The sequence below is a fragment of the Choristoneura fumiferana genome, chromosome 23 (assembly GCF_025370935.1).
Source record: "Choristoneura fumiferana chromosome 23, NRCan_CFum_1, whole genome shotgun sequence".
NCBI classification, from domain to species: domain Eukaryota; kingdom Metazoa; phylum Arthropoda; class Insecta; order Lepidoptera; family Tortricidae; genus Choristoneura; species Choristoneura fumiferana.
Window position 1 is genome coordinate 13,125,420 of NC_133494.1, and position 10,458 is coordinate 13,135,877.

At 36.5% G+C, this 10,458-nt stretch overlaps 2 non-coding genes across 2 annotated transcripts; one reads left to right on the forward strand and one right to left on the reverse strand.

Moving 5' to 3' along the window:
• Window positions 1-7,081: 7,081 nt before the first annotated feature.
• On the forward strand, window positions 7,082-7,163 carry TRNAS-UGA (transfer RNA serine (anticodon UGA)). The gene has a single exon. It is a non-coding gene; the product is annotated as a tRNA-Ser (tRNA).
• A 695-nt stretch (window positions 7,164-7,858) lies between these two features.
• On the reverse strand, window positions 7,859-7,946 carry TRNAY-GUA (transfer RNA tyrosine (anticodon GUA)). The gene is given in 2 exon segments: window positions 7,859-7,894; window positions 7,910-7,946. It is a non-coding gene; the product is annotated as a tRNA-Tyr (tRNA).
• Window positions 7,947-10,458: the final 2,512 nt, after the last annotated feature.

Consider the following 10,458-nt stretch of genomic DNA (forward strand, 5'->3'; position numbering starts at 1 on the left):
AGCGTAACAGCAAGATACGAAATTCGAATTTTGCATTTAGTAGTATAGGCCCAATATACTTAGGTACTTATTTACGTATGAAATGAAACCTAACGTAATGCCTACCACCAGCCTACCAACGTGACTCGTGTTGTGGTCAACCGGCCCCCATTAGGTACAAAGTTACAGGAGCGATACCACTTAACCACACGCAACCGACTGTACAATCACGAATAAAACAATAAAACATACGCCCGAAGAATCATGTACGCAAATGCCTAGATAGTAGGTTAGGTAGTCACTACAATAGTCATTTATCGGGAGATGGGAGGTGCTATGCTGGAGCCTGGAGGTTTCACTGAAGGATGAAATTCGAAACAAAGTTATCCGAATATAACCTTTTTTTTCTTAGTGTGGAAAATGAGCCTTACGCATCTAGCTCAGTTCAAAAAAGCAGAAGAGAATCCAACAAAAATCACACAAATTCACTGACTGTAATTAAGTAATTAAGAACGCTTAATTGTTACGAGTAAACAACTATTACCCAATAAAAAAAATTACCCGATTGAACTATTTTCAATGCATAAAGTTGTACTTACCTAAAATTGGCTGATTTCCAATACCCTAGTGTTAACGTCAAGATGATGTCAAGTTCCAAATCGATCGCTGTCACCGGAGATCGATCATCACGTCAACCAATCACATCGTTTTCAGGAAGAGCGCGTGCGTACGTGCCTTTGTGCGCCTGCGCACGCGTCACAGGGGAAGGAAAGTGGAAACTTGTAAACATGGCGTACACGACAGCGAAATTGACGCCTCTAAACGGAAACAGTAGGTAAAGCTATAATTTGGCGTATGAGGTATGTATTATTAGTTCCGCAAACTTAGTGGTTGGCTTAGAAATTGATTAGAGGTTTAAGGGGGTTGGACTGGTTGGACTTATGTCTCCTAGGAAAACACCGGCCTGTTGGTTACCCGCAATGTTGTGAGAAAGGGGGGACTACACAAGGTGTTTAATAGTCAAATAAATGAAAACCTGAAAGTAGTTTGTTCAGAATCGAAAGAAGGATTGATTAATACTTTCAACGTTGTGTTTTTTTAAGTTTTAATATCATAGTGAGATTGCATAACTATTAAGATAATTAAAGTACCTACTGGCCGTTTTTCAGTCAGATTTATTTTTTTTCAAGCAGCGCTACTGACAGGTTAGGTAGGTAGAATTAAGCGGCAATTACACTGCGTCGTTCACCTAATGCGGTCGCCGAATTTGTTTCAAACTACTTCGGCGAACGAACGTCGTCTCGTCTCGTCGTCGTCGTCGTCGTCCGTCTACTGCGGCGGCCATATTAAGGCGGTGGCAGCTGTCGCTCGCCGAATGCGGACGACTACCGTGTTCTTTACACTTTTGCGGTCGCCTCATGCAGCATGCGGCGAACGACTCAGTGTAATTGCCGCTTTAGAAATCAAATTATTCACTTGGCCAAACATAATAAGTATTAATATAACGTAAAATAAAAAAGACAATTGTTTACTATACTCACACTGACAGAACCGAATTTCTACTTTGTTATTATTATAAGTACTTTTGTACCTGTTATACTGGTTGTTGGTATAAATACTATTGTATTATCCAAAAACATATTATTAAATGAATGACATCTTAATAATGCCATTATGCCACTTGTCTTTCTTTTATTTGTACAGTCAGCAACAAAAATACGCATACGTTTGAAGTGCCAAAAATATGTATACAGGACTTTATTGCCTGAACATTAAAGTCGTGTTACAATATTTTTTGCACTTTGGCTGTATTCATATCTTTGTTGCTGACTGTACACTGTGGCGACTTCTTTTGCCCAACTGCGTTATCTATAACACGTCCTTCGCAAACAACTGTACTTATCCAAAACGGTCCCATTTTTTATCATGGCGCCAAATACTTTAAAAGTTTTAAAAGCAATTCTACTTTTCGTCGCTATCTCTCACTTTCATTTTTAAAAGGCCTCGGGGATTTATTGTTTGTGGTCTATTTTAAGTTAAACTGTGTGTGGCGAGATGCAATAACTATTAAATGGCCGTGAAAGATTGCCTGGAGAAAATAACCACCTCGACTTTTGGTTTCAAGTAGGTAGATATTTTCCTTTTATATGTTTTATATTATGCAACTAAAATCAGGGTACAATCAAGCACAGAAATCGGACTTTGAAATCATATCGCTCAAAAATCCACGCAAAAGTTACAAAAAAGCATTTATTGCTACTTCAAATAAAATCCAGGAGAGCCGCTCCTCGGCCTCCTCACCTCCTCCTCTCTTTTGCTCTCTTAGAAAAAATGTTTTTTTTTTTTTAGTTAGTACTTGTCACTATACAACTAAAACAGCGAACTGTTATTGAGTTTAGTGGTTTAATATTTTCGAGTTAAGTAGTTTAAAAAATCATCCCCGACCAAAAGCTGATTTTACCGTCGATCAATGACCTATGAGAATCATAACTACGTAAAATCTAAAAAAGTACAAAGCGAACTGTTTCGGCCACATTGTACTGTTTTATCAGATTGTTCTTGCTTTTGTGGTTTGAAATGTTTAGTTGGTGAATGAACGTCGCTGGGTCCGTGTGAGTTCCGTCTGTCAGTACCTACATCCAAACAACCAGCCGAATCAAAATGATTGGCAATATGAATAGTGACACATCTTAATAGTGGAATAAGTTTAGAATTACTTCTTAGGGCTCCGTAGTCCTACAAGGAATAATAACCACGCTGAAAGTGATAAATTGAAATTTTGAAACGTGAAATTTTTCGGTATTCCTCCTCCACACGTATTTAAAGTAGGGACAGGTATTTTACAAGCTTTTATTTAGTTTCACCTGTCCCGTTGTCTGTCTGTTTGTCTGTCTGTCTGTCTGTAATCCAACTTCCAGTAGTCAGATTGACTTGAAATTTTATATACTTAAAAGAAACTTCAATATCATTTTTGAAGACCTTTCCATAGATACCCCACACGTATGGGTTTGATGAAAAAAAAATTGAGTTTCAGTTCTAAGTAAGGGGAACCCCCAAAATTTATTGTTTTTTTTTCTATTTTTGTGTGAAAATCTTAATGCGGTTCACAGAATACATCTACTTACCAAGTTTCAATAGTATAGTTCTTATAGTTTCGGGAAAAAGTGGCTGTGACATACGGACGGACGGACAGACAGACAGACATGACGAATCCATGAGGGTTCCGTTTTTTGCCATTTGGCTACGGAACCCTAAAAAGTACAGTCAGCAAAAAAGCTTGTATTAAGAATGAAATTTTTATGGTTAGGTTATTTCTAGTCGAAATCCCTGGTATGAGGTGTCGTTGGACACGTAGGTACGATACGTTGAACGTTGTATGTTTTCAAGTTATTAATCGTATTGTGCTTATTTTTATAAGTGTCAAGCTCAAATCATTTCGTTTGTATGATCTGAGGTGTCAAGTGTCCCACTTCTTTTCTACAACCCGTTGGCTTAAAAAGTCTGAAAAAAATCGTAGTGGTAGTATTTGTATATAACGAATTCAAAAGAAAAACTATCACCGCTTAGCAGACTCTTCAAGTTAAGAAGTGTAGTTGATTAAAACGAAATTTTGAATATTTGCTGCATAGTAGTAGCTACCAAGTACCATAGTAAAAGTTAATAGTACGGAACCCTGCACTGCGCTTGGCTTGACACACTTTTTCCCAGTTTTTTAGATAAATTTAAGAAAATAAATCTCGCCAACGCTTTTGTAACCACCTGTACCGTTGTCCTGTTTACATTTAGTAAGCGACCTCTAATGCAACGTTTACGACCTACCTTACCCACTTTTGTTTTTTATATCCGTCTGTCTGTCCTTAACTGAGACGTAGTAAAGTTTATGTTGTTCAGTTTTATTACTAACGCCTATGTTAAAATCGTAAAAGGTTTTATCTCGAGACATGTTTTAAATATTGCCCTTTGATTTGTATTTCAAACAAGGCACCTGTCATAGGTTAATCAAGGCGTAGTCGTTCGGACGGAATTATTAAAAACAAAAGTTTTTTTTTTACGAATGGGGCTATTTAAAAAGAATGTATAATTGTTGTTCATTGTTGTTGTTAATAATAATTGTTAGTTGGTTATCCTAAAAATAATCTAACTTTATATTATGTATATGTACAATATTCTCCTAAGTCTGTGAAAGAATGACTGGCTACATTTTTGCGCCGGTTTGTGATGAATTTAATGAATAATTTTAACTAAATTTTATTTAATACGTATTAATATCACATAATAATATGTAGTAGTAGCTCTGAAACGAATGGACCGATTTCGATGCGGTTTTTTTAACTTGAAAGCGAGATTCTTTACGTTGGTTCTTAGATGTTTGATATAACCTAACCAACAAAAAGTTGGAAAACCCCCGACTTTGTTACTTCAAAGTTCAATATCTCAAAAACGGCTAAACCGATTTCGATGAAACATGTCTAAAAACCATCGCTAGAAAACCTGCTTTCAAATAAAAAAAACGCATTCAAATCGGTCCACCCGTTTAAGAGCTACGGTGCCACAGACAGACACACAGAGAGCCAGAGAGACAGACACCGGTCAAACTTATAACACCCCTCTTTTTGCGTCGTTTTGCAACTTCTAAGTTGCCTAGGTTATTAAACAGCTAAACCCATGTTGTACCAACTATGTAACTATTTGTCATTATCAACGTAAACCTCGTCTTCCGCGCCGCGCAAAAAGGTGTCTGTTGTTTGTGTACAAAACAGTGAGCTGACAGTTTTCTTGTCGTATTGTGGATTATCATGTACAATTGAACTGGCAGCGTGAAGGTCGGCCTGGGTTTCCTGGCTGCAAAAACTGAACATGGGAACAGCAATCTAATTGGACTTGATTGAAAGTATAGGACCTACTATAGGTACTTAGAACATGATACTAAAGGGAAAACCCAAACAATAGGATGGCCTTACATAAGTATCCACTTTTTATGCAACTATAAATCAATAAATAAGTAAATGTCATGGGACACTTGACACCAATTGACCTAGTCCCAAACTAAACAAAGCTTGGATACTAGGCAACAGATAATCATACTTACCTCTATATAGATAAATACATACTTAAAGGCATAATAAACATCCAAGACCCAAGAACAAACAAACGTATTATTCATATAAATATCTGATTATTCAGTTCATTAGTAGTAGTTCAGTTCATTAGTAGTAGTACTACCTATGAAAAAGTGGATAGGTACATAAGTTAGGGAACCGACCGTACAGTGCAAAATTTTGACAAGCTTTTATTTAGCTTACAATGTATGTGCAGGTCAAATCTTGCAACCGAACTTTGACCCGGGTGACAATACATTAATGTGGTAGTGAAATTCTGGTGGTCTGGCCAGGACTGTCTCCGCAGGACCCGCAGGACGGAACTCTTTAACGATTAATGGCACCGACTTGAAATTTGGTATGCAAATGTAATTTGAATAACAATCCAAGTACAGTCAACAAAAAGTAAAGGCAGCTAAAAATGCTGGTATTCAAAATTATTGTTTGAACACGTTTACACGTATGTATGTATTATTATCTAACACATCAGGAGTCACAATGTTATTCACCATTTCTTTCTGTTCATTCTTTTACTGCCGTGGACTAAAATCGGGGAGTGAAAATGCTAGATAGAAGAGTAGAAATTCATTTAGAAATTTGTATTAAAAAATACGAAAATTCATGGTTGAAAATGTGTAAGATTTCTATAAAAAAAAACTATAAATCCTCTTTCAAACGTTCTTCCCTTTAGTGTTTTAGTGAGTTTAAGTGGAAAGTATAAATACTTAGGTAAAGATTTATCTTATCAAAATTGTGATCGCTTTTATGACTTCTGTTACGTCTGCTATCACAAAAAACATTGCAAATTTATCGAATTTTCAATTACGGAAGTTTGTAAAAAAAAAACAATAAAAAATTTCTGATATTTTGAGCAACTCGTTTTCTAAACGAACTATTTTTATTATTCAAGAAAAATATATACATACCAGTATTATTACAAATAATGAAACAACGCAAGTAATTTTGCAATTCTGTTTACCTATGTTTTGCAAGTTTGCAACTCAACGCTCAATGTTGTTGACGGCAGCGCCATCTTTAATGGAGTAGCCGAACTACTTAGAAAATAGCTTTTGTAGTTATGAACACCATCTAGCTTTGAGTAGCCAAACTGTTCGGAATGTAAAGCGCCATCTTTTGTTAGTATACAAAAATACTTAATGCCAGTGCTCAGCTCACTCTCCACATTCTGGGACAAAGGGTTTCTTTGACAAGCTTGTTGGCACTTTTATTATCATAAAACGCGCTTGACATGACAACTGTGATATTTATTTAGGTATACATGTTTGTAATGGTTAAATTGGTAAATTTATGAAACTTCAAACCAACCTGACGATACTAACGCCATCTACCGATATTTCACCTGTCAGGAAACCCGAATTTCTTTTTGTTGTCAGAAGCGAGCGAGGGCAGGGGTTTCTTACTGTAAAAACTGTTTTTTATTTACTTTTCATTCTTTCTTTCTTTCATGCAACAATTCATTTGGATTTATGTATTTCCATTATAAATTTCAAAATTACCTTATAATATTTTGACCTTTTAAATATTAAATTAAAACTATTTAAGTACATAAAACTATCCTTAATTAAAATAATCGAAAAAAAACCTGAAACTAAATCAAATCACCTAGGTAGATACTTAACTTTTTAATTACATTAAGTAAGCAACGTTTTTCCCGGTTTAATTGTTTTTTACCCAACTACATACGGTAGAAGGACAATGAGTTTTTTATTTACTTAGTATTAAGTCGTAAGAAGTACACTAGTAGTCTGTTTACTTCGCAGTCATGTATTAAATTTAAGCCTGAACTGTACCTATTCGTTTTTGTAAGTACAACAAAACTTATAAAAAAAAATAGTAAACTATTTGCTATCTACATTTACTGTACTAGACAATTTTTCAATTTCTTTGTGAAATTTACTTACCCAGTTCACTGAAAAATATCCATTAATTCAATAAAATATGCCTTTTGTAAGTGATCCTATATTTCTCTCGCTTCGGTATCAGCTGCGGTGTCCGAGTGGTTAAGGAGATGGACTTGAAATCCATTGGGTTCTACCCGCACAGGTTCGAATCCTGTCCGCAGCGTTCTTTTTGAATTTCCAATTTTTATTTTTATTTCTGTTGTAAGCATTTACTTACACCACAGAATAACAAATAGTACAAGTCTTACACTTTGCTGTAACAACATGTAAATTTTATTGTATAAATCTCAAATTAATTGGTCATGTCGTAAAAAAATTGTATTAAAAAGGAATTTTTTTTTTTGTTTTTCTTAAATCTTTCAAAAATTATGTTGTAGGTACAGTTACACCAAATAAAGTTTTTTTTAACAGAATAAAATGGGTGGTGATTTATTTTAATTTTTGTACTTTCTATACGGAATTTAAAGAAAAATGTAAGGAACTTTCGACATCAGCCATGTGGACTCCAAAATATATTAAGTAGCAAAAGACAGATACTAGAGATAAACCTAACTAGTAAGAACGGGTCAAGCGTGAGTCAATCTTAGGGTGAATATTAAAACTAAGAAAAAAACTAAAAATAATTAGTTTCCTGTACCTATCTATGGAAACCCCTCTCAATAATTTTATTGTTATTTTTATTATTTGTTGTTGTAAAAACACGTACATACTGTGGAAATTTCAGCTGTCTTGTCAATCCATTACCTTTCTTGAGATACAGTCATGTGACAGACAGACAGACGAACAGGGTGCATAGAGTTCTGCTTGTCACCCTTCATGTGGAAACCTAAAAATTAAAGTTGAAAAAGAAAAAAGTACTCCTTCGAACCGGATTTGAACCAGTGACCTATGGATGACAGTGATTTTCCTCTACAGTCCACCGCTCTACCAACTGAGCTATCGAAGGCTGATAGCTAGAGTTGAAATTACAATATACATACTAAAACAAAGCTACTTTAACAAGATCATGGTAACCATCGTAATCGGACTATCCATCAGTAATCTAATCAGCAGGGCTACTACGAAACTCGAAACTCGAAGTTCGTATCGTACCGTCCCTCTGGCTCCCGTATTAAATAGTACTTATAAGTGTCAGAAGGACCGCACGACACGAACTTTAAGTTTCGAGTTTTGTAGTAGTACTTAGTAAGTATAAGTTTTCGGTTACAAAATACGTCTCGATCGCGTTCGCGTTAAAATCTCAATTTGTATGGAAACACGAACATAGCAAACGTTCCGCTAGAGGCGCTGTTCGTGTTTTATTATCGACTTGACTCGATTATACTTTTCCATTGTTCTGGTACTTCTGGTTATTTGGAGATTGACAACTTTGCTATTTAGTCGCGGTTCCCAAATCTCCAGTCTCCTGAAAAACAGAAAAATCTTAAATATATCTAATGAAATTTCTGAATATTTTATATTAAAAAATATTAATTAAGGAATCTCAAAAGGGATGCGGGGGGGTTCTGTTTCGCTTCCAAATAATTCAGTCTGCAACCACCTCACATATAGTAAGTAGGTGCCTAAGTATAAAAGTCACATTTCACAAAACAAAAAGTCGTTTCTGGGAAAATACGTTTTTATAATAATATTCCAAAAAATATTACAAATGAAACGGGTCCAAATTCAGATCTATTGTCAAGAAGACATTTCAAAGTTAATGATTATATCATGGACAGGGATATTTGGAAATAATTCCGATCGGCATTAGCGATCCCTTCAAATGGCGATCCTACTGTGTATAAATAAAGTTGTGTTAAATACTTGTGATGTGTAGATAACATTTAATAATATAGTAAATCTGTTAAAAAAAATATACCTCGTTGAGTTTCTTCTTCTTCCCATCAGAGGTTTTTCCGAACCGGTGGTAGATTTCTAAATAAAATTTATTAATTACTTACTCAAATCGTCTACCGATACCAAATTAATCGCCACATTAATTGCTTAAAAATCTAACCAAAAGAAGCAATGAAATATCTGCAATCTTTTTTGAATTAATCCCGAAATCCGAATATGTGGATCAGAAACAGTGAGGTTCTTTATTAGACACGGTTCAAGAGCGCTGACCGGCAGTATGCAAACAATGGAACAGAAATAGACACCTTAAAATACCTCATAGTATTGTAGGTATCTGTGAATAGGCTTGCGAGACGATATCCAATAATTGCGACGAAGAAAGATGAAACAACCCGTGTTGCTAGACTAGAGGGAGAGGCAGAAATACGCTGAATCCTTTCAAAAACGATGGTATGGTTTTAATTTGTTTTCGTTGACGTGCCTCAGACGAGTCAGACGGTCGGGTCGTGTTAAGTGTTAGCGTGCTCTTTTAATGTTCCTGATGCAATATAATAGCTCCTTTGTTATTTTGTTTTTGCATTGATAGATATTGCAGGCGCTGTTATTTCAAGTTTTTTTTTATATGTACCGGCCAATGTAAAGATAGATCCTTGGGTAACCTTTCAGAAGTATATTACCACATATTCATATCCCTTGAGTACCTAACCTTTCAGAAGTATATACCACATATTTATATCCCAATCCAATAAGGTTGTAATGCCTGCATATTTTTGAGCATTTCGAATGGATACATATTTCTATATCCGATTGTACTTGCACGATAGGAGGAACCTTTCTTTTCTATTGTGTAGGTACCTCTACAGTCTGCAGATCTTGTGATATCGAACGTTTACTGTAGACAATGCCGTGTACACTTTGGTAATCGGTTCCGCAAGAGCGAGCGTTCATCTTCTTCAACAGATTGACGTCATCAGAGCACAGCCGCTGGAGCCTTCACTATTGTCAAACACATACCAGCGTGTGCAGTGCGGCACACGCAACCCCCGCCGAATACAACGTAACAGAACAACACATCCCAACCCAAAGTGATCCCTAACACCGTACTCCAAAGCGTGTTTTGATAGGGATTATTCTACCAGGTTCAGTCGTTCCCGAAACTGATGTTTTCGCTCCAACCGATCCTGTTTTGCACTGCGCCTGCGCGAAAAAAGCTCGGACGCTCCGAACGCGTTTCCAGTCAAAGTAAGGCGGCGCGCCGGGTCGCGCGCTCGCCTGCCGACCGGCCCCGCGCCTGATGCGACGGCATTCAATGAGAAAAAAACCATTTCATCAATAAAAAGACGCTCCCCTTGCACCCTGAAACGCACGCACCGTTAGAACATGTCAATTTAACCGCGGTACCGGAGTGTGGAAGTTCGCGAGAGAACTGTCCGCAGTGTCTTCCGTTATGCTCGTGAATGTGATTGGCTTTAAGAGTGCAGATGTTTTGATGAGGTGAGTCGGTTTAAGGTCGAAGGTTACTCGTGGTTTCGTGCTTTTGTGCGAACGGTCATGTGGCAAATTACGGAGTTGGCGTGACATGCAACCTCGGGTAAAATCACTCAGCAATTTACATTTAGCCC